Consider the following 27,175-nt stretch of genomic DNA (forward strand, 5'->3'; position numbering starts at 1 on the left):
GTAGGACTCATCCTGTCGTGGGGAGTTATGGCAGTGGCCTTGAAAAGAGTGGGTATTAGTATACAAATGTTCAGAATGTCCCACAGTGCTACGTAGTGCCCAGTTCATGGATGAGCTGCCACTCTGCTGGGACAGGCTTCATCTGTTTATTTCAAATGTATAAATGTTGGGTGTTCTCTTGGTCTTAAAAGGGGTTAGATGTACACAGGGCATTTATATTGTCATGAAATAAGTCTGAGAATGTTGGATGGGGGCATTAATGTATGAAATCAGGGAAACAGCTTTTCCCTCATCCTCTTCATCTCCAAGAATATCTTTCCGAGATATTCTCTATTGTTCTGCCCAGTGCAGTTAGGTCTTACTTAGTTTGCCTTATAAGGCCATTTTAGCATTTCAAGAGCTCTCCCCATAGGAAGTTTTTCCTGCTGTTCTGCCAGAGTTGCCTTCTGCTTAATTTTAGTCCATTATGTCTGTGAAGACAGGGAAGGTTTTGTGGGGCAAAAGGCCCAATCATCATGGGAAGAATGAATCATTCCAAGAGCAGTGAGATGGGCTGGAAGGAGAAGGCAGTGAAAGGGGCAGGAAGTTGTGGGTGGAATGGTTTATTGAGAACAGCATCAAAACAGTCTGTCTTCTCTCTCCATTACTCCCACTAGGGGGTGCCCAGCATCCCAGAATAATCACTATTATTAGGAAGTTGAGGTTTGATGTGTCATCTCCTAATAGAAGGGCACTGGTTTCTCTCCCGGGGTTTTCTGTATCTCTGCCCTGAGTTGAGAAGAGATCTCTTTGTGTGTATGTGTATGTCTGTGTGCGCATGTTTGTGTGTATGTGCTTGTGTGTGTGGGGGGGGGGTTAGAATCAGTAAGTGCACAAACACCTCTTAAGCATTCATTTAAAGATTCTCAATTTATGGAAATCCTTAGGGATACACTGAGTTCTCCAGGACCCAGTTGACTTGATCTTGAAGTCAGTGGCTGGAGTAGTTGTGGGCCAGAAACATCCTCTTCAGCCCAGGAGAGGTGGCAGCTGATGTATTTTAATCACTGGGAGTCAAGAAGTTGTAGGGATAAGAAATGAGTGCAGCTGAGGGATCAGCTGGAGGTCAGGGATAGAGGAAAAACTGAGGGTGTACGAGATTCTGAAGTAGAGTGGTGAACAGGTGTGGGATGGATGTCAGGGAGAGGTGAGGGTATCTTGAGGGTTTCCAAACATCCAACCACAGCAAAACTTGCAGTTCTGAATCGTTTTGTGGAAAGAACATGGAACCTGGGTCTTGGAAGTCATGAATTGAAATTTCAGTTCAAGCATTCTATAGCCATGAGCCCTGGGGGAATTGGGGCAAGTTATTTCACATCTTTGATGTGAAATTCAATTCTCTCATCTTCAGGAGACTAATGATACGAGGGTTAAGTGGGAATTTAAAAAATAATCCATTTAATGCACTACATAAATAGAATCTTCTTCCTTTCCCTTTCTCCTATGTGGAAATGGCTGAGAGCAAAGATGCAGTTCTTGCATCCCATGTCCACAGAGTTCTAGGACTGCAGCCTTGGGCAAGAGGTTCCACCTTGGCTGCTGGAGTTTTCTGCAATGAAGAACTTCAGTGAGTGTTCAGGGCATGCCTGCAGGACCCTGGCCCTTCTGTTTGGACCAGCTCTCCAAATCTGCAGGCCTTTGGGCCATAATTTAGAACCTATTTCTAAATTTTTGAAGGTCTTCCATCTAGCCCTGAGGCCTTTAGTATCAGAGAACTAAATTGTCTTACTCAGGGTCGATCATACAGACTGCCAAAGCCTGGCCTGGAATCCAGGTGCAATTTTCATCTGTGTTACCAGTTCCTTTATGGTAACCTGACAGTGACTCACAGTTCCTTACAGCACAGTGTTCCAAAGTCTGAGCCACAGACCACCTGTACTAGTAGCAGTAGGTGGACTTGATAAAAATGCAGATTCCTGGCTCCCTGCCAGTCCTGTGCAATCAGATTCTGTAAAGTTTAAAAGTAATGATTTACAAATTTCCCAGACCTGGGTTATACTTTTATACAGAAACATTAATGCCTGAATCTGACAGAGTGCTTTTTCGTGGAGGAAAGTTAGGACTCTTGGGCAGACTTCTTGTTGCTTTCATACTCTACAGGTGTTCCTGACCCTGGTATTTATACAGCCATCTCTGCCCTACCTACTTCCTTCCTTCCCCTGGAACTTCCTGAAGTGGTTAGGAACAATTGCTGTGAAGGTCACAGGAGACCATTTCTGTGAATGCCAGATGTGTTGGTGCAATTTGAAAAGGTCAATTTGATTGACGCCTGAGCCACAGTGATAACCCAAGGCAGCAGCCCTGTAACTGCTAGCTCTCAACAGTGGTGGCATCTGCAGCCTTGAGCAAAGAGACTGTTTAAACTGATGGATGGGAAGCTTTAGTTCCTATTTCTGGGGGATTGAGTGGCACCAGGAGAAAGGCTGATCACTAGTTGCAACTTCCTTTGTATTTACAATAGTGTTTGCTGTTAGTTTAGCTGTGTTTAGACTAAAGGTGGGGGCAAAAATTACCCCTTTCTCTAAAGCTGTGAACTCTGACCTCTCGGTCTAGAGAGAGATGGACTCTGGACATGTGGACAGGCTCTACGAGATTCTTCCTGACAAGGGCTGTATGAGCTGGCTTTTCAGAAGGAACTTGTTCATGATGGTGGATCACTATTCAGAGAGACACACTCTTTCTCAAAGCAATGACAGGGGCAGCAGGGACCACATTAAGTTTTGATAGGGTCCCGCAGCTGTTGGGGCAAAAGGGTCTGCCTTGGCCTCTGGGGGTCTCTGCACTGCAGAACTGCAGCGGATGTACAGGGATTGCTGTGGGCTGCAGAAGGATTTTGCAATATGCATTCATGTTAGCTTCAGAGTGCCCAAAATGAGCATGAAAATGCTGTCAGAAAGGCAGTTATTGCTACCTGAAGTCCCTGTTGGAGCAAAGTGCAAATTAAATACTGGTAAAAGAAAACAAAGCTGATCATCGTTGTATAGCAAATGTCACTGTCCTGTGTACCTATCTGGTCTACAGGCTGACTCCAGGAGGCGGGAGGTGCGACTGCATGGAGCCATGTTCGGCCTCCCACCTTCAAGGCCAGCCGCATCTCTGAATGGGCAGCTGGTGAGAAAGAGCTCTCCTTGATAAAACATCATTTTTGCCCTTCCCAATCTATTCTTTCCTTTTCTGTTTTCTAGGAACAAGAGGATTTATCTGACTCTACTGGAGATGGCTCCCTTCCCTAATTTATTGTTGCATCCTGAAGCTTCCCCCATGCTGGGCTCAGTGTGAACAAACAGCGCGGGAGGATGTAACCACTGCAGAGGTACAAGTTCACAGAGGCAGAGCTGCCCCTCGACTGGGCCGGAGGCAAAGACAAACCCCAACCCCTTTCTTGTCATTCATTGAATTTTGCTGAACCTGGAAAGGAAATAAATTCCAAAGGCAGGAAGTGACCCAGAGACCATAACAGTATGTGAAAAGCTTAGCCGGTGCTTCCGCCCCTTTGTTTCAAACTATTCTAATCTGTGTCCCAGGAAGCCTAGCCCATTGCCAGATGGAGATCTGTTTTCAGATGCCTCTTGGCATGTGCCATTCCCGGCTGGTGACATTTGCACATTTCAGAAGGCAAACCTGTCCCAATGTCTTCAAACTTCCAGAGAGGTGTAGCACCAGGAAAGTCCTTGGGTCTCTGGCTGATAGCACCAACCAGCTGATTTGCTTCATCTGCAGCTGAACTGCTGCTGGACTCCAGCCTAGAACACTAGCACACCGGGTCTGTTCTTGAAGATTTGCAGATTCTGAAATCAAAATGCCCTGTGTTGCCAGAAAAGGCTGGCTCCCTTGCCTGCTTCATAATCCCTTCTCACTAGGCTTTCCTAAAGAAACTCGATGAGTCAGGAAGGAAGAAAACATGTCTGAGGGAGATCTGGAGGTGGGCCGTTCTCTCTCATTGCTTCTGAAAATTCCCTTCTGTTTTGCAATGTGGGTAATGTTTAGGGATTTGCTTTTACTTTTTCTCTGTTTCTTCCTCTGTCAGCTCTCACTTTGAAAGACCCTTCATTTACCACTCATGAAATTAGCTCTGCAATCGCAGGTGGCTCTCTGATGGGGAATTAGTCACTTTTGCAAAAAAGTTGAGACTTTACTTTTATCCCCAGGAGCAGGACAAGAAATTGTTCCCACCCCGCTCTCAGAAGGAACCATCACTCAACTGCTCTGCTGTGGCTCGGGGGCCTGTACTTTTCCTGGGCTTTTAATTTTTACGGTGCATCTTCCATCAGCCTTACTACTGAAGGCTGTATGCCAGCTGACGTCTATGCACAGCAAGGTGGCTTCTGGGACACCTGCTTCAAACAGGTATCCAGCTAACTGCTCCCCACCAAACCCTGCCAGGTAATTGGAAAGGAACTTGGAGTTGAGTGAATAATGTGCCTCTTTCAAAATATTAGGTAGATCAAAGTGTAAAGAATCCAATATATTTGTTGACAACTGGTTTATAGAAAAGCCCCGGCAAGAAAGAAGGGGGCGGTTCAGCATCAGGCTGGTGAAAATGAGGTCATGGATAGGATACCACTGTACGGCATTTGGGCATCAGACCTCTGTCCTAGGGTGTGAAGTCACGCTGTGCCACCGTCTAAAATTGTGTTCTGTTTATTATGAAAGAGGTTTTCAAAAAGTGTTTTGGTAAGCTTGGATGTATCCCTGGAAAGGGAATATGGTCTCCATTGCCAGACAGGAGCTTAATATCAGAGACAGGTTGTATCAATGTATGTAGCTGCTAGTAAATAGTAGATAAAAGAAGCTTCAGAAAGGTCGGGGGAGGGAGTCTTTTGTTGTTGTTAGGAAGGAACAATCTTGCAGGGGATGTGAGAGATTTTTCTCTCGCTTTCTCTTTTCCTCTGCCTATGGAAAATCAACCAGGAGAAAGTTAGAAACACGAGACAGAGAGAAGTAATTTCTCCAAGTGTTGACACCAGTCAAACAAGATAAATAGTTCATATTCTGATGATGAGGACAACAGTTATGATGAGGAGATATTGACCCAGAGGAAGAAAACAAAGGCTTTTGATTTCAAGCTGTGCGTAAGCCCCAAAGAACTGTTGTCAGAGTCACTTTTATGATCTAAGGGACTTTTGGCTACAATTATAAGAATATAGGGTGAGGGAAATAAATATAATTGGTCAGATAAATCAGAATTAGGTTAAGACATGATTGCAAATGGTTAACCATTAGCGAGAAGTATACCAAATTATATGTATTTTCATGCTGCTTTCAGTCTTCATCTAATTATCTGTCAAAAAGTAACATAGTTAAGAACTGTATTCTGATTTAAATATAATACAAAGCAAAATATTTTGTTATGCTCTCTTAGGCATATGTTTGAGATGCCTGGCCACTGGAGGTCATCTCGTCTACTATGTTCACCACAGATAAAGAATGAAAAGAGAACACACAACCTTGTGATTGCTAGCAGTGAAAGCTCAGAGTTATGACATAACAGTAAGTGTTATATTCTGCATAACCTTAGATTTAACAAAGGTTGTTACTAGACACTTAAAGAACATGCTTATATTTTGCACGTGAGAAAATGGAATTGAAAATGGGAAAAGAATAGAGTCATGACTCCCAAACTGTGTCCTAAGCACCCAAGACTTTGCAGCAAACTTAGAGGGGGGCTGTGGCACATTTTAAATGTCAAGGAAGTATAGTGGCACTTGACATCTGTTGGATATCAACTAAACTATTAGCTCAAGGTAGTTCATTGTTCCAACATTAGATTGTGCTACCTTTCTTTCAAAAATGTCCTGTCTTTGGGAAGCTGAGTTTTCAACAGTTGTAAAATGCAGGTACCCAGAGAAAATCAGTGTGGAATAGGAGGTGAAGGCACATGTGACCACATGGGTTCCAAGATTTGAGAAGATATTTGGTGCCCAATTGGCATATGCAACCCTTTTTCTTTTTTTTGGACGGAGTCTCACTTTGTTGCCAGGTTGGAGTGCAGTGGCACGATCTCAGTTCCCTGCAACCTCCGCCTCCTGGGATCAAGCGATTCTCCTGCCTCAGCCTCCCGAGTAGCTGGCACTACAGGTGTGTGCCACCACGCCCAGCTAATTTTTGTATTTTTAGTAGAGACAGGGTTTCACTATGTTGGCCAGGATGGATTCAATCTCTTGACCTCGGGCATATGCATCCTTTTAAAAGTAACCGAGTATTTAAGAATGAAATAAATTTTTTTCTTTTGTTTTATGTGTATTATTTTTTTCAAACAACTAAGTTGTTGGGACCTAACTACTGGATAAATGAAATGTTGGGTAGATGTTTCCTTTTGCCTAGGGACTCTGTGAAAAAATTACAGGAATACTAAAATGCTGTGAAATGAGATAGTTTGGGAACTCTAACTTAGAGCAATACAAAGGTAGATTTTAATGGTTCAGGCTTGTTGGTCAGAATTAAAAAGTGGTTAGATCCTCCTCTCCCCACACCAATCAGGACACTGCTCCCAGAATTTTTCCCTGTTCCCATATGAAATAAGCAATCTTAGTCTGAATTTTTAAATTAATACAACCATTTGGTAGACTATTAAAGGTTATATGACACAAAGCTTCTCAAAATATCTCCAATGTAGAACTTTTTTTTTCTTTTTAATTTTTTAATCTGTCATGGACTAGATGATGGTTAATTTGATGCACCAACTTATCTGGACTACAGTGCCCAGATATTTGGTCAAATATTATTCCGAATATTTCTGTGAAGGTGGTTTTTGGATGAGATTCATGTTTAAATTAGTAGACTTTGAGTAAAGCTGATTATGATTCATATTGTGGATGGGCCTCATCTAATCAGTTGAAGGCCTTAAGAGAACAGAGACTGACCTCCTCTAAGCAAGAAGGAATTCTGTCAGTGCCTTTGGACTCTGCATCTCTTCCCTGAATCTCCAGCCTGCTGGTCTACCCCATCCAATTTCTTTGGATTTTGGTTCCACAATTACATGAGCCAATTCCTTAAAATAAATCCCTATCTATACATATACACACACACATATCCTGTTGGCTCTGTTTCTCTGGAGAATCCTAATACAGACTGATGCTTTTAAAAAATGTGATAAAAATGAACTTCTAGGAAAAGAATCATATGCTTAAATATTTTAGAAATGTCAAATTGTTATAAAAGTTTCTAAATGCTTGCTTCCATTTTCTATATTTAGCTTTAGCTTGTCTATGATTGGTAATAAAGGGTTTGTGGAACACACTTTGAGTAGCACTGATCTCATAAAAATGAGAATATATGCATATACCTATCTATATCTATGTACATACATTTATTTACTTTTAACTTGAAACTAATTCTAAGTTGATAGAAAAGTTGCAAAACTAGTACAGAGTATTCCCACATCTTGCTTTCCTCAAGTTCCCCAGTTTTAATATCTATATAACTATAGTATAATTTCCCAACTAAGAAACTTAACATTAGTATAATATTATTAACTAAACAAAAATCCTGCATTAATCTGTTCTCACATTGCTATAAAGAACTACCTGAGACTAGGCATAAAGAAAAGAGGTTTAATTGACTCACAGTTCTGCAGGCTGTATAGGAAGCATGGCTGGCAAGGCCTCAGGAAACTTACAATCATGTTAGAAGGGAAAGGGGAAGCAGGCATGTCTTACATGACTGGAGAAGGGGGGAACAAAGAGTGAAGGGGGAGGTGCTACACACTTTTAAACAACCAGATCTTGTGAGAACTCACTATTATGAGAATGGCAAGGGGGAAGTCTGTCTCCATGATCTAATCACCCTTCCACAAGGCTCCTCCTCCAACATCGGGATTACAATTCAACATGAGATTTGGGTGAGGACTCAAATCCAAACCATATCATTCCATCCCTGTCACTCCCAAATCTCATGTCTTTCTCACATTTCAAAACACAATCATCCCTTCTCAACAGTCCCCCCAAATCTTAACTCATTTCCGCATTAAGTCAAAAGTCCACAGCCCAAAGTCTCATCTGAGACAAGGCAAGTCCTTTTTGCCCATGAGCTTGTCAAATAAAAATACAAGTTAGTTACTTCCAAGATACAATGGGGGTATAGGCATTGGGTAAACACACCCATTCCAAAAGAACTCAGCCAAAACAAAGGGGCTACAGGCCCTGTGCAAGTCGAAAACCCAGCAGGGCAGTTATTAAATCTTAAAACTCCAAAATGATCTCCTTTGACTCCATGTCTCATCTCCATGCCACACTGATACAAGGGGTGAGCTCCCAAGGGTGCGCTCCCAAGGCCTTGGGCAGCTCCACCCCTGTGGCTCTGCAGGATACAGCCCCTTTGTCTGCTTTCATGGGCTGGCATTTAGTGCTTGTGGGTTTTCCAGGCACATGGTGCAAGCTGTTGGTAGATCTACCATTCTGGGATCTGGAGGACAATGACCTTCTTTTCACACCTCCAGTAGGCAGTTCCCCAGTGGGGACTCTGTGTCGGGGCTCCAACCCTATATTTCCCCCTTGAACTGCTCTAGTAGAGATTCTTCATGAGGGTTCTGCCCCTGTAACAGACTTCTGCCTGGACATCCAGGTGTTTCCATACATCCTTTGAAATCTAGGCAGAGGCTTCCAAGCCTCAACTCTCACCCTCTGTGCACCCGCAGGTTTAACACCACATGAAAGCTGCCTAGGCTTATGGCTTGTACCCTCTGGAGCAGTGGCCGGAGACATATCTGGGGCCCTTTTAGCCATGGCTGGAGCTGGAGTGACTGGGACACCTAGAGCAGTGTCCCAAGGTTGCTCAGGGTTTGAGCAACTTTGCTCAACCAAGGTTGCTCTAACTTTTGTGGGCCAGGCCCAGAAAACCATTCTTCCCTCCTAGACCTCTGGGCCTGTTATGGGAGGGGCTGCCACAAAGGTCTCTGAAATGCCTTCTAGGCATTTTCCCCATTGTTGTGGCTGTTAACATTTGGCTCCTCTTTCCTTACGCAAATTTCTGCAGCTGGCTTGAATTCCTACCAAGAAAAAATGAGTTTTTCTTTTCCACCACATGGCTGGGCTGCAAATTTTCCAAACTTTTATGCTCTGCTTCCCTTTTAAATATAAATTCCACCAACTTCTTTGCTAATGTGTAACAAAAGTGTCCTTTGCTCCAATTCCCAATAAGTTCCTCATCTGCATCTGAGACCACCTCAGCCAGGACTTTGTTGTTCATATCACTATCAGCATTTCGGTCACAATTCAACAAGTCTCTAGGAAGTTCCAAACTTTCCCTCTTCTTCCAGTCTTCATCTGAGCCCTCTAAACTGTTCCAACCTCTGCCTATTACCCAGTTCCAAAATCGCTTCCACATTTTCAGGTATCTTTATAGCAATATCCCACTCTTGGTACCATTTTTCTGTATTAGTCCATTCTTGCGTTGCTATAAAGAAGTACCTGAGACTGGGTAAAGAAGCTTAATTGACTCACAGTTCTGCAGGCTGTACGGGAAGCATGACTATTAAGGCCTTGAGAAACCTTCAATCATGGCAGAAGGTGAAGGGGAAGGAGGCACATCTTACATGGCTGGAGAAGGAGGAAGAGAGAACAAAATGGGGAGTGCTACAAACTTTTAAACAACCAGATCTTGTGAGCACTCATTCACTATCATAAGAACAGCAAGGGGGAAGTCTGCCTCCATTCGATCCAGTTACCTCCCACCAAGCCCCTCCTCCAACACTGGGGATTACAATCCAAGGTGAGATTTGGGTGAGGACATAAATCCAAATCAGATCAGGCCATATTCAGATTTCACCAGATATATCTTAAATAGTGAAGTCACAGCTCTATGATGTGCAAATTTGGTAGGCACTGGGCTAGAAGATTGTTGCAGAATGAGTTGAACCACTGGCTTGTTTTATTTGTAGATCAGCTAGCTGAGAACTAGAAATGTTTGTCAGTAATTGTGAACTGTTCTGTAGAAGAAAATACAAATCATCAACCTCAATTAAAAACATCTCACACATACTGAATGAGCCAATACCATAACTACTAAGCATGCCTGTTATTACTGCCAGAAATAACAAATTATTTTGTATCTGGACACATTACTCCCTTAATGACAGACTGTATAGAAAAGTGATGCTTGGACATGTATCTGAAATGTCATGCATTTTTGGCCAAGTCACTCTTTCTCATCTCTTCTATGCAGTTTGAGCTTCCACAGGTTGAATCCAGCTGTGGCTTTTTGGGCCCTTTCTGTAATGACTATGCAGATTTCTATCATGTACCTATAACACTTTCTTGCTATAACTGGTGTGGGTACCTGCTAAACTATGGGGAACTCATGGGCCTGGCTCTGTCTTATTTGCCCTCGTATCTCAGTGCCTGGCATAATGCCTTAGGCATAGCAGGCAGGAGCACATGCTCACTGAAGAAATGAATGAATACATTTAACATATGGTAAGTTCACATTTTTTTTTTCCTACTTGATCTCATTGGGAAAAAAGCCTGTAACTTAAAGTTATTCCCGTGAATAAAACAATGTTGGGTGTATATTAAAGAGGAGAAGCTTTCAAGGGCTTTGTGTTTGAGAAACAGGCTTTGAATGCCAGGTGTGACTTAACAGCTGAATGAAGACCATCACTTTTACAAATAGCATACATGTATGGGTGCTGACTCAGTTTATTCAGTAGATACAATGTACTCCTTAGGTAATTTGATCCATCTCAGTAAAATCTGCTTTCTACCCAGACTGAAGGGTTGTGGTTAGTTATCATTATTATTCAGCATTGCTATAGTTTGTGTTTTCAAAGTACTGTGTTCCCCATTTTTAATGAGCTAGGCAGATGATAGGTAATGAAAGGGGGTTTTAGCCAGTCTCACATGTAGCTGGTATTCAATCAATTTTTGATGACTGCTTAATCACTGAGGTTAATTGGGGACGGGCTGGTGTAAACTCATGGGAAGAAAGGCTGTCCGATCTTTCCATGGATGGAGGAAGTGTGGGAGTGGAGAGAGGAGAAGCTGGGAAAGACTATGAAGGTGGGAGAGGGAAGGAAGTAGGAATTCCTTCTGATGGGAGTAGAGCAGGCTTCTGAGTCTCTGACCCACTTCGGCAATCCTCAGGGCCCTCTGGGGTTATATTCACATCATGTTCATTTGCGCTGTGAAGGAGTAGATTCTTTGGGGTTGGAGCTACTAATTCCTAAGAACAAGTTGTTTAGGGACTACTTTTATAAGTTTTGTGGTCAATTTTTTAGCATTCTACTAATGCTTTTCATACCACTGATTCTAAACCTGAAAAAAAAAAATCCCAAACAAATTTATAGGAATTCAGGACATCAAAGCTGAATAATGATTTATTCTCATAGGAGGTATTGCAATTAGGGACAAGAAAACTATTGATCCTAAGGGTTCCTAGTGGCAGGACAGACTGAATATACAGTTGAGACATGGAGAGAGGAATAATTTAACTTTTCTTCCTCGGAAAATCTATCTCCTGCTCAGTGGCTTGCTCTGGCCCTGTCAACTGAGAGATGAGAAATATTTTGAGTGTGGGGATTGGGAGTGAGTGTTGTCAGCTTAAAAGAGAATAATGTATTAGGTTTGTGTTAAGTTCTCCGTAAACCCTTCCCACCCCCTTCTACAAATTGTCAGATGATATTTGTATATTTTGATATTATTGGGCAATGACCACAAATATTTGTCTGGAACACAACTTGGAGAGAAGAAAAGTTGCAAAGATTAAAAATATAAGCCCTTGCCAGCCATTGGGTTGGCTGGGGAAGTATGGAAAGGCTCAGGGAAATGTCGTGCCGTACACTCTAATTCCTACCTCATCATGGGCCTGGCAGGCCCAGCTTGCCTGGGGCCATACCTGAAGGCCAGTGGAGAGGTAAATTCAGCAGCCTGGAGCTCCCAGCAGAGCTGCAAAGCAGATTTCTCTCTTCCTGGGTAGAGGCTTAAATCCAGTTGCTATAGAGTGTTTTGAGGATTAAATGAGCTAATGTCTGCAAAAGCAACCTACACAGAGCCTGGCACCCAGAAGATGCTCAAACAAAGTAGATTTTCTTCCTTGCTGTGACTTCACAAGGGATTGTGTGTGTCTCAGGACACTGTGTCTCAGAGAATGGCTTTTTGCCATGTGGGCATTTTACCTTTTTGAAGACACTGGAAACTTGGACCAAAACCAACTCTAAATTCTTCCATTCCGGTTGAGATGAGCCCCAGCTAGAGATACAGCTCAGTTTCCTCATAGAATGAGGAAACTGCATCTACAGAATAGAATGGTGTGGGGAAGTAATTTTGTGTCCTTGAATAAGGAAACATGGTTCATATCATTTCCTCAGAGAGTGGCTGGTCTGGATTTCAACTCAGAAGAGGCCTATGGGAACCCACATGGGGATGCTGCGATTTGTATTTTGAGCAGAGACCTTATCTCTGAGATATCCAAGCTAGGATTTCTTTAGTGATACCTTACCGACTTCTCACAAATACTTCACTTGGAACCCTAAACCCAGGAGCACCAAGGAGCCTTTGACCCCAGCTGCTTCACTCTCCATCAGTATTTGCATAATGTCAACAGAGTTCTCACCATTTGTGACCACCTTGTGACCAGGAAATTCTACCTGCCTCATGTCCCTGGCCAAAAGGCTAGTCCCCTTTGTCATCTATTCTTTTTCAGTTCGTTGCCCGTCTACTGCACTCTCATTCTCTCATTATGTTTCCATATTTAATCTCTCCTCCTCAACTGGATTCTGTTTGCCAGATTTAAAGTATACACAAGGCTCCCACTGCAGGTGGGGTGGGGGAGTGGAGATAACTCTGTCCCAACCCTACCTTCCCCTCAAGCTTTCATATTCTCTTCTCCCCTTTACAGACACTTCTAGAGAGAACATCTATACTTGTTGACTCTTTTTACTTCCTGCTCACTCGTTAGGTCACTGCCAGGCTGGCTTCTACCTCATCAGCTCGACAAACAGCTTGTGCCAGGGTCACTCACCTTCCTTCACATCTCGGCAGTGGTCAAGATGACTGTCGACTATTGACTTCCCTCCTCCAAGAAACACTGTCTTTTTCTGTCTTCAGTGATGCAAGGCTCTTCTGGTTACCTTCACCTTCTCTGACTGCTCATTTTCTATCTCTCTTGCAGTCTTATCCTACGCTTCCTGGGTCAATACGTATTAAAATACTCAAGGCCCGGTCCTAGATAGTCTTGTCTTTTTGTGTTTGTTTGTTCTGATACGGAGTGTGGGTCTGTCACCCAGGCTGGAGTGGAGGCTCACTGCAATCTCCGCCTCCTGGGTTCAAGCGATTCTCCTGCCTCAGCATTACTGAGTAGCTGGAATTACAGGTGCATGCCACCACGCCTAGCTAATTTTTATAATTTTAGTAGAGACGGGGTTTCACCACGTTGGCTAGGCTGTTCTCAAACTCCTGACCTCAAGTGATCTGCCTGCCTCGGCCTCCCAAAGTGCTGGGATTATAGGCGTGAGCCACTGCACTTGGCCGTCTTCTCTTCTTATTCTATACTTCATTTGTGGCAAAATGTTTCTCCAGCCCAGGTCTCTTCTTTGAGCTTTAGATTCGTGTATCAAATTTCCTACCTAAAACTTTCATTTGGAAGTTTCACATGCATCTAAAACACAACATAGCCAAAACCAAACTCTTGATTCTTCCCAAATCTTTTGCTGTTCCCTATGTCACTGAAGGGTATCACCAGCATTGTTAAGCAGGCCAGAACTTGGAGTCACCATGACCTTTCCCTCTGCCTTACCCTTCACATTCAATTTTGCCTCCTAAACCTCTTTGTATCTGTACTTTTTTTCGCTACTTCCACTCCCACTATCCTAGTCTAAGCTACCTTCACCTCTTCCTGGATAACCTTAAAAGCCTCTTTGTTGGTCTGTCTGCCACCGTTTTGACCTCCACCTCCCACAGTGTATCCTGAGTGAGTTCTTCATCTGATTTTCATGTCTCCCCTGAGATGTTTAAAATGTTTGCATAGCCTCCCATTATTTTAGGATGCAACATTTCTTAACATGACCATAGGCCCTGTGCCTAGCCAGCTTTCTATCAAATCATGCTCTGCTTTGCTCTCTTTACTCCAACCACTGTGGCCTTCTTTCAGTTCTTTTTACCTGCCACACTTCCTCTCACCAATTGCTCTTTGCCCAGAATGCACTTAACTTCTGTAAGTTTCACCCTTTCTTCAAATCTCAGCCTAGTTATGGCTTCCTCAGGGCTGTCTTCCTTGACCTCTCTGACCAAGGCAAATCTCTACTATAAGGCCCTGGGTACTTCTTCAGGTGCTGATCACAACTGTCATTTTATGTTTCTTGGTGTCATTTTTTGGTTGAAATATATTGTCCATTGAGTATAGACTCCATTAGGGCAGGAACTGTGCCTGGTTTCCAGGGCTTAGAACCAGCACAGTGCCCAGTGGATAGTAGGTACTCAGTAAACGCATTTGTTGAATGGATGAACAAATAAATACATCAATAAATACAGACTTTTGTTTTCTGTCATTCCTTTGGCTCCTTCTTCACCATACCCTTTGTCCAGGCGTCGGGACTTCAAATCATGGACTTCGTTTATATGTCCAGTACCACCACTGGGCCTGCTTCCTATTATGGGCAATGAAATGTATGAGATGCTGAGAAGCTTTTGGACACTCCCTTTGTAATATATTTTGCTCTCCTGCAATAATTTTGTTATCATCAGCATTCTATTCAGGAATACAGGATTAGATACTAAGACAGTACCACTTGAGGAAGGGTGCTCCTTGACTTAGAACAATAAGATAATGAAATTGGAGGGAACTTTTGGTAATCATTTAGTCTAATTTCTCAAGCAAGGAAGAGATTCTTTATGTACCACTTCTGACAGATGATAATAGTTAATGTTTATTGAACATAGGCCAGTTATTGTCATAAGGATATTGATACAGATGAATCCATTTAATCCTTAGTGACCATATGGACAAATACAGTTACTATCATGCCCTTTTTATAGCTGACAAAATAGTGGAATGCCTCATCTAAGGCCATGCCTTGTCTAAGTCAGAAGCATAGCCAAGGTGCAAGCCCAGGCAGTTTAACAGAGCCAGAGATTTTCACTGCTATGCTATGCTATGCTATGCTATGCTATGCTACTTCTGTAGTTAGCCAACGTTTATGTAAACACTTCCAGGGATGGGAACCCACTCGATGGTGAGCTGAGTACTTAGGCTAAAATTGTCTCCTATAACTTCAAGTCATTTTCCCTAGTTTCAGCCTCTAAAACTATATAAAATAGCCTGCTCCAACGTCCATAGGACAGTTATTAAAATAGGACAGTTATTAAAATACTTTCAAATTCTAAGAGTAGTTTTTCTGTTCATAAAAATAACATATGTTCATTGTAGAAAATTCGGAAAATCCAGAAAAGTATAAAGATAAGAATCCTTGATAAACTGGGAGAAAATAAGTATTAACTGCCAAGAGTCTATTAGCTTTTTGTTATAATTTTTAACTTTCATATTTCATTAATAGCCCATATAAAATCTGTGGCTAACCAAAACTCCTAGTTCTCTGTCAGATGACCTTCCATCAAGCCAGATTTTGTCTCTATATAAAATTCTCTTTCTTTTTTTTTTTTGAGACAGAGTCTTACAGGCTGAGTGGTCTTCAAATCATGGATTTGGTTTATACATCCTGATACAAAGACAGAGTCTTACAGTCTTACAGGCTGGAGTGCAGTGGTGCAATCTTGGCTCATTGCAACCTTCATCCCCCAGGTTCAAGCAAGTCTCTTGCCTCCTGAGTAGCTGGGACTACAGGCGCGCACCACTATGCCTGGCTAATTTTTGTATTTTTAGTAGAGATGGGGTTTTGCCATGTTGGCCAGGCTGGTCTCAAACTCTTCGCCTCAAGTGATCTGCCTGCCTCGGCCTCCAAAGTGCTGGATTTACAAGTGTGCACCACTGTGACCAACTATCAAATTCTTAATGTAAAATTTTACACTTATCCCTTTTAAACTATACTTGTTTGTTTTGATTCTTCTGTCTTACTGAAACCTTTTCTAATCCAGATTCTGCTATCTAATGTTAGCCTTCCAGCTTCCAAGATACTATGTGATCTTAATAACAGGGCTTTTCAAACCTTTACCCCAGGCATTGCTAAAATGCTAAGCCCTGTGACACATATTAGGAACCTCCCTGTAGGTTCACATGGGTCTATTCATCAGCCATTAATCTGGCTGCTGAAAAAAATACAAATCTGTATAACTACATTTTCACTGAGCACATATATATTTTTTCACCTTGTCTATGATGATTTCATGACTTAATGAAACATCTCACTAAAATTGGGTATGTTTCATCTATGGAATTTCTCAACTTTACAGGTATAGTAAGTCTTTTTAAAAAATAGGGCATCATTTTCTTAGTGAGCCTAGCCTAGGCTGACTCTGAATAATCACTTCTTAATTTCTAAGTGTTCACAAATCATCATCTAAATATTAATACTTCATTCTAGAACTTTCCTGGAAATCATACTAATCTGTTACTTCAGATTCTTCCCTGCAGTTGAAATAGCTGTGTGCAGACATACTGGCCCTGACTCACATTTAATGGGGCTGAAGAAATGATCCCGTGGGTACATATTGTCTTATTCTTTCTCCTTCAAGAGATCAGCTTCCTGTCAACATACAGGAAACTGGAAAGCTGCAGTCTAATAATATAGCCACTGACAGGAAGATTGTTGTTTAGATTGCCTTTCCAGATTTCTCAATTGAATAATGCTGGTGAAGGATGACTGCTTATTTTATTTATGACTTTGGATCAACTACAAGGATATCTGACTTTACATAGTAGATGTGCTGCTTCGATGTTGCATATAAATCACTTTTTTTGTAAGTCAAATTCAACCTAAAATATACTACTCTGGGAGTTTACTTTTAAGGCCATCTTGTGGTGAGACATTTTATAAAGTGAAGAATTTCGTGATTTATATGTTTGCTTGGATTTCTAAGATCAGGGTTGCTTAAAGCAAGGTGAAATTATACTATTTCTTTATTTTTAGAAAAAGTAGCCTAGTATTATCTTTTGTGAGTGTCACCCTTAGCAAACAGGACTGGGAAGATCTTGGCCAGGCAGCCTGCAAATGAGTAAAAACCAGAGCTTCCACCCTAAGCCACATTCTCACCTCACAATTCTCTGATGCACTCCTGCCGATGAAAGACTGCTTTTTTGATTTCCCTAATTGATATTTTTTTCATTTTTCAATGTCCTCAATCAATAACTGAAAAAGAATTCTATTTACTCATCGTCTCTGAGAGTCCTCCTGTCACTCAGCTGTCAGAGGCAGGGCTGGTGGCTCACTGATGAGGCTTCAGTTATACTTTATGTGTTCTTCCCTTCCTTGGATTGGAGCTATGTGAAGGCCAGAACCTCAGCTTGTTCACCTCTGTATCTGCATTAAACTAGCCCGAGCCTTCTGTGAAATGGGTTCTCACTACATATTCATAGACTCAAAGCTGACTCCCAAACTTGAGCTGGAACCAACTGCAGGTGATATGATGGGCTCACTCCAACTCTACCAAGGGGACTGCAAAAGTGTGGAGTGTGTCTTAGTCTGTTGGTGCTGCTATAACAAAATACCATAGACTGGGTGGCTTGTAAACAACAGAAACTTATCTCTCACAGTTCTGGAGGCTGGGAAGTCCAGCTCTTCCTTGGTGCCAGCAGAGTCGGTGTTTGGTGAGGGCTCACCTTTGGTTCATAGATGGTGCTGTTTTGCTGTGTCCTCACATGGTGGAAGGGGGATGGCAGCTCTCTCAGGCCTCATTTCTTTTGTTTGTTTATTTGTTTTTTTTGAGATGGAGTCTTACTCTGTCACCAGGCTGGAGTACAGTGGCAGGATCTTGGCTCACTGCAACCTCTGCCTCCTGGGTTCAAGAGATTCTCCTGCCTCAGCCTCCCGAGTAGCTGGGATTATAGGTGCACACCACCATGCCCGACTAATTTTTTTGTACTTTTAGTAGAGACAGGGTTCCACCATGTTAGTTAGGATGGTCTTGATCTCTTGACCTCATGATCCACCCGCCCCAGCCTCCCAAAGTGCTGTGATTACAGGCATGAGCCACCGTGCCCAGCCTCAGGCCTCATTTCTAAAGAGACTACTCCCATTCATAAAGGCTCTGCCCTCATGATCTAATTACCATGAAAAGGCCTCACCTCCAAATACTATCACTTTGGTGATTACATCTTGACATATGAATTTTAGGGGGACACAAACATTCAGATCATAGCAGATTGGTTTTCTGGTTCCTAAGATTCCCTTCCCCCCAGAACTTCTGCAACATTCTTTGAGGATCGCTGGCCCTTAACAAAGATTTCTTTCTTGAGCTATTTGTGTGTATGTGTGTGTGTGTGCTGTATATTTTATTTATATATATAAATAGCCTTCCTAAGTTTCATGTCTAATAGGTCTCCAAGTGCAGTACTGAACCTTAACTCTAACTTCAATCCCTCACCCTAATCCTAACCCCTAACTCTAATCCTGACCCTGATCCTAACCCTAACTCTGAAATCCCAGAGTCCAGGAAAGCTTCCCTATTCATATTCAACCTTCAATAAATGTCTGCTTTTCATTATGAATATTACCATGATCCTGACATAATTAAGATAACCAGAAACTAAGGCAGACACATATTGTGTGTATGTTGTGTTGTGCAATGAGAATTATACTGTAGTTTAGAATGAGCAGCCTTTGGCACTGAAAGAGTCAGAATAATAAAATACCTTTAGAATAAATTTCAGTGTTTAGTACGCAACTATCTTACGGCAATGACAGTCTATAAAGAGGAACTCAGCTAACCTTATCAATTAATTGGAGTAGTCAATTGATCAACACTAACACCATACCATTTGCAAACGAAGTGTATTTACTCTAAGGCTTGTTCTCTTTCTAAAGGTTACCATCCTCTCGTGATCGTGATTTCATAGGATAATTTTATAGACAGCTTAAAAACCAAATAAATGAATCTTTAGTATAATCACAACCACTTAAAACTCCCTTCTGCATCATACCCCAGCTACATAATTTGATGGGCTCCTTGCAAAATGAAAATGTGGTGCCATCATTATAAAGAATTCAAGATGGTGACAGCAGATATTAAACCAAGTGTGGGACCCTTCTCCCCATGGGATCTTTTTTTTTTTTTTTGAGACAGAGTCTCGCTCTGTTGCCCAGGCTGGAGTGCAGTGGCCAGATCTCAGCTCACTGCAAGCTCCACCTCCCGGGTTTACGCCATTCTCCTGCCTCAGCCTCCCGAGTAGCTGGGACTACAGGCGCCCACCACCTCGCCCAGCTAGTTTTTTGTATTTTTTAGTAGAGACAGGGTTTCACCGTGTTAGCCAGGATGGTCTCGATCTCCTGACCTCGTGATCCGCCCATCTCGGCCTCCCAAAGTGCTGGGATTACAGGCTTGAGCCACCGCGCCCGGCCTCCATGGGATCTTCTGAGCACAGTTTGTACATTCATGACGTTGGCCTTGCTCAATTACAGGTGAGGGAGCCGAGGTCCAGGAAGGCACAGCAAATTGCCGCCATTGCACAGCTGATGAGTCCTAGAGACGCAGCTGAAAACGTGGTTCCTGGACCCCTGGCCCACTGCTCTCTCCTGTCTCAGACTTTTCCCACCTCCTGGAGTCACCATGGGGAGGCAGCGGGGGTACATCCCTAGTGCTGTGAACTGGACATTCTATCCTTAATACATTTCTTTAGCTGTTTCAATCCTCAGCCAGATTTCTTTCCTAAACCCACACCTGAGCTTGTTTGCATGCAGCTTCTCCTCATTGTCAGCCTGACCTCTTCCACTGGTTTTCTTGGAGACTCTGGGGAGAGGATTTGCAAGGTGCTGGTGGAAAGAAAGCTAATCAGGGACATTATGCAGATTGGATTCCTCTCCTTGGCTCTCAGTAGCAATATATTTTTTCACACTGAGTTTCTCCTCTCTTCCCAAATCCCAACATACACTGATTCCTAAGGGCAAGCCTAAATGTCTCTGGTAAAACAGCCTAGGGACAGGCTCCTGAATAGGTTGAATACTATTAAAGAAATTCCATTTTGAGAATTTCTCAAATAAAAAATTCATTACTTTAATCCCTGGGAAATCAGTTTCCCAATCTCCTGCACCACCTTAATTCATCCCCATCTTGAATTAACCATGTCTGTTGTGTGCCAAAATTCCATGGACTTGAGGATTTGATAAAGAATTCTATTTCCTTCCTTCTCCCCAGAGTCTGGAGGAATTTAGACCCTTTTATTGTGCTAGAGTCCCCAAAGCTGCAGATATTGCATTAACTTAAGAATGTGGCAGAGTTTCTCTAAACAGAACATGTTCAGAGACAGTTTCTACTCAAATGTCCCTTTGGGTAGGAAATGTTGCTGCTATGAGCTTGCTGTCTGTGCTGGCCCAGCCCCACATCTAGCCTACAGGCTGGATTTTGAGCTTATTAATAAAATTCGAAGAAGCCCAAAGAAACCCTTGATTCAATGAAAATAAGAATAGTGAGTTTTAAAACAAAAAACGGGAAAAATGGAAAGAAATTCACATAGTCCCCCACAGCAAATGAAGAAACAATCAGAAAGGTTTGAACAGAATCTTGTAAAACCGTTTACAGTCCTTCTCCTTCCCCCCAAACTTTTAGAATGGACTCAATGCCCAACCCCAAGCCCAAGTCATTGACACAATATTGGTTTCACACTGTCAACAGGCAACATTCCTGAGAGTTCTTTCTTCTGACAGTAAGCACTCTGGGGACACACCCAGCAAATGAAAGCCACAGTAGAGGGTAGATGAAATAAAGATACAAACAAAGCCATAGATAGGCTTCAATAATGATATAAAACAAGCCGCTAAGGACCAAATGCAAAATACTGACGCACTTGCTGCAGCAATGAGCAGCCCAAAGAAAGGATCATGTCAGTTAACCAAGGAGGGCTTCCTGCAGGAGGCATTGTTCTAAGCACAGTTTTGAAGGTGATCTGAGAGAAGGGACCTGCCAAGGGAAAAGGAAGGAGGACAATCCGTCTGGGATTATCTAGTCAACAGACTCTGCTTTTTCTCTTAATGACTCTATTTCATCCGTCGCACATATTTTTGCTGTGGTCTAAATAATTCAGGCCACTCTGTCTGCGTAGATGTGATATCTCAAGAATCCTTGCTTGGCTTTGCAGGTGTTTATAGTTTCGCTAAAAAGTGCCTCATTTTTTTAAACATAGAGTGTGAAAGTACAATGTGCAGATTTAATTCTGGATAAAAATGCCAAGATGTAGACTACGCTGCCTCCTTCTAGTAATTACTCATTTCTGACAAAAAAGTAGGAGGCTTAATTTACCTCTAGGGCAATTTAAAAACACTGTTGCCAGTTAATTCACTCCCAACCCCCTTCCCCCGACAGGTTTGTTTTTCCTTTCTTCTCTCAGTCTTTGTTTTAAAAGTTGTATGTCTTTTCTGATTCATGGCTGTGTAGGCATTTAGTTAAAGTTAGTCTGGATAAAGTTAACACTTTCCTCTAAAGACAAATATGTTTTGTCTTTCTGGGAATATGATACTTAGAGAAGAGCTGTAGGTTACATTCTATAAATGTGGACAAATTACATATGCATTCTACGCATGTCTCTATCAGTACCTTCCCCACTGGTAAGTGAAAGACTTTCTGTATCTATTAAAGCGGGAATTTAGATCCCATTCATGGAATTACAAATCGTTAAGCTTCATGGATCCAATGGACAAAATGATGGGTGGGGGAACCTCCTGTTGCTTCATAGAACATGATGGCTCCATATCATTTTACTAAGAGGGTTTAAAAGTTAGTTTCAAACAGCTGTCAGAATGATTCCCCCCTTTCTTAAGGCACTCATTAGAAAATAAAAACAGATATAATTAACAAACAAACAAACAAACAAACCTATCTGCCTGCTGTTCTGACTTGTTATAATAAGTGTTATTTCTACTTATAAACACTATCCTGTCAGCATCATGCTGTTTCTTTAATAAGACTTCTGCACTGGGGGAGAAAAAAAGGTTTGCATTAAAATTAAGTCTTTACTTGTCTCTATTCTGTTCTTGCTCATCTGCATTCAGATCCAATTTGCTTCTAGGTTGAAAGGAACTGAAGTGTCTAAACCATCTCCAAGAGGGAGAGGAGGGACCTTTCTGTTCTTAGAGTTGGATGAAGGATGGGGCTGCCATGAGTCTTGGACAGACACCCTCATTTCCTTGCTATTGGGCCTAGATGACCCCTGCAGCCAGCAGAGTAGGCGAAAACCCCTTCTGCTTCCTAGGGTTAGTTTTCCAGGTGAATGACGATGTTTTCATACTCTTGATAAGTTCCAGAGGCTTATGTGAGTGGACAGATCTACAGAGGACTTCGGCTTCAGAGCTTGTCTGTGGGTTTGGTAAGAAGGGCAAACTGAATGACAGTAATTGGAGAGTTGCTGAGGTGGCAAATACAGCAGCAAAGATAATGCTATGTGATCAAAATGTTAGGGGCTTATGGTTTTTCTTCTTTGGATTCTTAAAATTAGTTTTTTAATTCTGGAAAACTTTGAACATATACAAAAGAAGGCAAAATAAAAATAATGAACTCTCCCTGGATGTGGTGCCTCAAGCCTGTAATCCCAGCACTTTGGGAGGCTGAGGCAGGTGGATCACCTGAGGTCAGGAGTTCAAGACCAGCCTGGCCAACATGATGAAACCCCCATCTCTACTAAAAATACAAATATTAGCCTGGCATGGTGGTGCATGCCTGTAATCCCAGCTTACTCAGGGGGTTGAGGCATGAGAATCGCTTGAACCCGGGAAGCAGAGGTAGCAGTGAGCCAAGATGACGCCACTACACTCCAGCCTGGGCGCTAGAGCAAGACTCTGTCTCAAAAACAAAACAAAACTATCATGCCATCACTCATTTTCAGTAATTATTTTCTGATACCTTGCTAACCTACATCCCTTGTTAATCTATATCCCTACTAATTTCTCCCTCCTGTATTATTTTTGAAGCAAATTCAAGACATCGTATCATTTGATCTATAAATATTTTAGTTTGTATTTCTAAATATATAAGACTTCTTTTTAAAAATATGAACACAATATCACAAATACACTTAAAAGTAATTAATAATTAATTTCTTAGTATAATCAAATATGCTGTTTAAATTTTCAGTTGTCTCATAAACAAATTTTTAAAATAGTTTGATCATGATTCAAGTCCTACAATATGACTGGTTGATATGTTTAATAAGTCTCTCTTTGCACCTTTTCAAAATAAAGTGTTTATTTTGGAATAATTGTAGATTTAAAGAAAAGTTGCAGACATAGTACAGAGAATTCCTGTGTACTTTTCATCCAGTTCCCCTTATATTAGCATCTTACATAATTACTACATACTTGTCAAAACTTAGGTAATCATTGGTGCATTACTATTAACTAACCTATAGGCTTTATTCAGATTTCACTAGTTTTTCCCTTGATGCCATTTTTTTTTCCTGTCCCAGGGTCTAATTCAGGAGACCACAATACATTTATTAATAGTCATCATGATGCCTTAGACTCCTCTGATTTGTGTGTTAGTCAGTCTTGTTTTTCATGACCTTGACAATTTTGAAGAGCTCTGGTCAGATATTTTGTAGAAAGTCCCTCAATTTGGATTTGTCTGATGTTCTGTTATGATTAGACTAAGGTTATGGGTTTTGGGGAAGAATACCACTGATTCTTCTCATGGAATAAAGTTTCCTTTTCATTGCCTTATATCTGGGGGTACAGAGTACATATCAATATGACTTTAAGTCTCTTTAATCCACCTCTCTAGCTCTATCTCTTTCTCTTTCTTTTTTCCTATGGCAAGTTACTTTCTGAGTCGCTCAGGGTTTTTTGGCTGATAAAAGAAAAACTTGGCTGGACACAGTGGCTCTTGCCTGTAATCCTAGCATCCTGGGAGGCCGAGGCAGGTGGATCACTTAAGCCAGGAGTTTGAGACCAGCCTGGGCAACATGGCGAAACCCCATCTCTACTAAAAATACAAAAATTAGCTGCGTGTGTAGGCACATGCTGGTAATCCCAGCTACTGGGGAGGCTGAGGCAGGAGAATTGCTTGAACCTGGGAGGCAGAGATTGCAGTGAGCTGAGATCGCACCACTGCATTCCAGCCTGGGCGACAGTGAGACTTTGTCCCAAAACAAAACAAAACAAAACAAGAAAAACTTCAATCAAGTTAAATTTAAAGGAGTTTAATTGAGCAATGAACAATTCACGAATCGGGCAGCCTCCTGAGCCAGGGTAGGCTCAGAGGCTGCAGCGCAGCCATGTGGTAGAAGAAGATTTATGGACAGAAAAAGGAAAGTGATGGATAGAAAATGGAAGTGAGGTATGGAAACAGCTGGATTGGTTACAGCACAGCATTTGCCTTATTTGTACATGGTTGAACAGTTAGCTACATTGGATTGGCCAAAACTTGGTGATTGGCACAAGTGTAGGCTATGGTCTGGTTACACCTCCACTTGTTATAGTTCACAATATACAGAAAAACCTTTAGGCTGAACTTAAAATATATAAGCAGAGAGCTTTAGGCTGAACTTGATTTAACATGGTTTTATTTTGTTTTCAACAAATAGAGGCCGTGATGACTGTTTGGGCTGAGTAATGGAGGCCTCTGCTCCAAGGGCAGGCTGCTTTTCAAACAGTTGCCATCTCAGTAATTTTTATCCATTTGCATCTCACAACATCACAAGACAGGTTTACATAAAAGTCCAGGTTCCCCTGCAGGCTGCATGGTAACCTTTGATTTTGGGTTGATACTGGAGAGAAGGTCTGAGAAGAAGCCATCCTTAACAGGAAATACATTAAAAAATTCTTTGAAACTGGTTCCTGTGTCATTGAAAGGTTTGGGGAAGAACACACACACGGCTGGGTGTGGTGGCAAATGCCTGTAATCCCAGCACTTTGGGAGGCTGAGGTCGGTGGATCACCTGAGGTCAGGAGATCGAGATCAGCCTGGGCAACATGGCGAAACCCCATCTCTACTAAAAATACGAAAATTAACCATACCTGGTGGTAGGCGCCTGTAGTCCCGGCTACTCGGGAGGCTGAGGCAGGAGAATTGCTGGAACCTGGGAGGTGGAGGCTGCAGTGAGCCGAGATTGTGCCATTGCAGTCTGGGCCACAGAGCAAGACTCTGCCTCAAAAAAAAAAAAAGAAGAAGAAAAGAAAAAGGACACATATACATATCCCCTGAAGAGGTATATATTATTGATATTAGAAAGATAATACACTTTCTTAGTCCATTTTGGTGTTAGCTGTGACTGGGTAATTTGTTTTAAAAAAAAAAAGAGGTTTATTTGGCTCATGATTCTGGTGGCCAAAAAGTCCCAGGTGGGGCAGCTGCATCTGGTCAGGTCCTCATGCTGCTTTGACTCATGGCAGACAATGAAAGGGGAGCAGGCATGTGCAAAGACATCACATGGCAAGAGAGGAAGCAAGAGGGAAAAACTGGGGAAGCCAGACTCTTTTTTAACAGCCTGTTCTAGAGGAAACTAATCCATTCACACAAGAATGAGAACTCATTCACCCCTGTGGAAGGGCATTAATCTATTCATAAGGGATCCACCTCTAGGTTCCACCTCCCAACATTGCCACATTGGGGATCAAACTTCACCATGAGTTTCAGCAGTGACAAAGCACATCCAAACCATAACATACACCAAGACTTCAGGGAATTCTTATGAATGGACACTGGGGATGATTAAAATCTTCTGACATTGGCTCTGACTAACCAGAGTCCTCAAGTTTTTACGTGGCAGGATAATACCACAAGCAAAGAAAGAAAAAAAAAATTGTCTCCCTCATGACCACAGTGCTTTACATTTTCCAGTGTGTCTTTGCCTGTATTACCTAACGTCATTGTTGAAGTACTTGCCTTAGTAAGAAGTATCACCTTTGCTTTGATAAGGAAACTGAGAAGACTAAGCGAGGTCCTGTGACTTTGTCATATGGCCAGTTATGGCTGGAAATGGGGTTAGGATACAGGTGTCCTTCCTTTGCATACTGTTGTCAGATGAGATTCAGGCAGATGCCATCCAGGATCAACTTTTGAAGGCTTTTTGGTATCAAAATATCAAACATCTCAGGATGAATGACTAAAATTAGAATTTAATGGTATAGCCCCAAGCTTCTCATAGTGAACAGCTCAAATGTTGATTTGGAAGACTTGTGCTCTAAATCTGGCTTAGTGTTGCTATACCAATGGATACCTTCAATAGCAATCCTCTTTTGCTTTGACTCTGGGGTTCAGGCAGCAGCTCTGATCCTCTCAACACATGGTCTTGGTCAGGAGGACCAATAACTGGCCATGTCTTATTACAATTGTTTCCTAGAGGTGCTCCTTGGCTTCCAGCCTCCCCAGGGCAGGGTCACACTTGGAGCCCACATAGCCCAGCATTCTGGAGCAGAATGATACTTCTGAATCCAGTCCTTGGTAGCTCTCATCATAATTGTGGAAGCACATTTGTAATTGCAAAACATGCAAGGCAAGGGGATGGAGAGAGAAAGACAGGTGATTCACCAAGGATCTCCTACAAGAAAAATCCAGCATTTAAACATACCTTGACATCTCAGATACAATGCCTACCTCTGGTAGGGAAGATGCAGACATCAGAGTGCTACTGTGATGGGGTCTTCTTATTAATAGAGCCATGATTATAATATGGGTGAAAAGCTCAGGCTAATGAGGGTGACTTTGAATATACCTTTAGTTTTACAAGGAGGATCTGTGGCTCTTTTCCCTTGCTTGGAACATGGGCAGGCAGTGGAGTTTAATGATGCTTCACACACAGTGTGCCTCCACCGTGGTAAGGCATTTCAAGGAAACTCTAGTTGGGCTTTTGTATTGTTGGGCCATTAATATTTTTAATGGTGACAATAAAAGCTGGAAGAACTCAAATCTCAGCGAGGATTTTCAAGAGGCAGTATAATAATGAGGCAAGCTGAGCCCTGGGTGGTAGGGCCTCCAGGCTCTTGCTCTGCCCCTGACTGGCTTTATATCCTTGATCTTGCCACTTAACCTCGCTTTCTGAGTTCCAGAGGAATGTGCAGGTGAAACTCTCCTTGCCCTGCCTAGCAGGTAAACTTTGAGAAACAACAGAT

General features: G+C 42.2%; 1 long non-coding RNA gene across 1 annotated transcript in view; it reads left to right on the forward strand.

The window, feature by feature from the left end:
- Nucleotides 1–964: 964 nt before the first annotated feature.
- The window catches only part of LOC111545429, a 90,220-nt gene continuing 64,009 nt past the window's right edge, over nt 965–27,175 (forward strand). Inside the window, exons 1-3 of the long non-coding RNA XR_002732449.1 lie at nt 965–2,154; nt 3,225–3,352; nt 5,402–5,529. This is a non-coding gene — a long non-coding RNA (uncharacterized LOC111545429). The remainder of the gene's footprint in view (nt 2,155–3,224; nt 3,353–5,401; nt 5,530–27,175) is intronic.

The sequence above is a fragment of the Piliocolobus tephrosceles genome, chromosome 15, assembly GCF_002776525.5.
Source record: "Piliocolobus tephrosceles isolate RC106 chromosome 15, ASM277652v3, whole genome shotgun sequence".
Taxonomy (NCBI): Eukaryota; Metazoa; Chordata; class Mammalia; order Primates; family Cercopithecidae; genus Piliocolobus; species Piliocolobus tephrosceles.